Source organism: Nestor notabilis, unplaced genomic scaffold, assembly GCF_000696875.1.
Source record: "Nestor notabilis isolate BGI_N333 unplaced genomic scaffold, ASM69687v1 scaffold9671, whole genome shotgun sequence".
Classification (NCBI taxonomy): domain Eukaryota; kingdom Metazoa; phylum Chordata; class Aves; order Psittaciformes; family Psittacidae; genus Nestor; species Nestor notabilis.
Genome location: NW_009916071.1, coordinates 12 through 1,010, shown reverse-complemented (window position 1 = coordinate 1,010; position 999 = coordinate 12). Strand labels below are relative to the sequence as shown.

Sequence of the window (999 nt, the reverse complement as noted above, 5' to 3'; positions counted from 1 at the left end):
CCTACAGCCCTGGCAATCAGAAAGGAGCAAAACACACTGCAGGTAACAGCACAGGCTGCAGTGAGCTTCTCCCAGAGTTGCTCCTGTCAGCTTGAAGGCTGTTTGGGGTTATTTAGCTAAAAGCCACCCAAAGCTGCACATCACAAAAGCCCACGCAGCAGCAGAGGTACCAGCTCTAGATAAAGATCCAGGAGCTTAACACTGTACTCCCAAAGTTTTCTTTATTAAAATCAAACCCACCCGCATTTATGACAGAAAACCTCTTTTAAGGCTCAAGTGTGCACTCAGCAAGGTTTTGTAGGGCAACATACACAGCTTATTGCTGCAGCCACCACTTTTACTGTTAGTTATTAAAACATACTGATTTAGGCATTCCATTTATCCTGCAGACACGCATTAGAAACAGCAAACACCCATCACTAGATCTCAGCAGCATGTTTTTAATACTGCATTCTAAAAATCAAAGAACATCCAGGCAACAAACTTTCTCTGATAAAGGGAGGGGACTCCTCCCCATTCAAGATAATGGCATTTTTTCCCAGGGAATAAGTTCGAGAAACTCTTTGAAGATCATGAGCACATACGGTTAGTTCATAAAACTTAAGACTGAGGTTACTGAAAACATACACACAACTTGCAGCATGTGGACAATCTGGACTCACCAGTCACCATGTTGCATGTATTTCTGCTGCTCTTGTCCTGAGCTCTTAGACTTGTAACGTTCTGGAGAAGACAGAACAAAGAAGCTCTTTCCATCCCCAGTTCCTCTTTTCTTTATTAAAGCCATTTTATTTCTCATATGTAATCCATTAAGAGAAAAAACAAAAGCAAGAACCCCCAGGACAGACAGATATGATCATCCACGCAGCTAGCGGCTCCTACTGAAGAATTGCGAGGTGCCCAATTGTGTCCCTCTGCTTGACCAGCGTGCCCAGGGACAAGCCTGCGAGCACAGCGGTGACAGGGCGCAGAGCGCTCGCACCCTGCGGTGCCCGGCGC

At 45.4% G+C, this 999-nt stretch overlaps 1 protein-coding gene across 1 annotated transcript in view; it reads right to left on the bottom strand.

Moving 5' to 3' along the window:
- QRICH1 (glutamine-rich 1) overlaps positions 1 to 727 on the bottom strand; it is a 22,004-nt gene extending 21,277 nt beyond the window's left edge. The window contains exon 1 of the mRNA XM_010024428.1: positions 663 to 727. The gene's annotated coding sequence lies outside the window, so the exon portion shown is untranslated. The remainder of the gene's footprint in view (positions 1 to 662) is intronic.
- Positions 728 to 999: the final 272 nt, after the last annotated feature.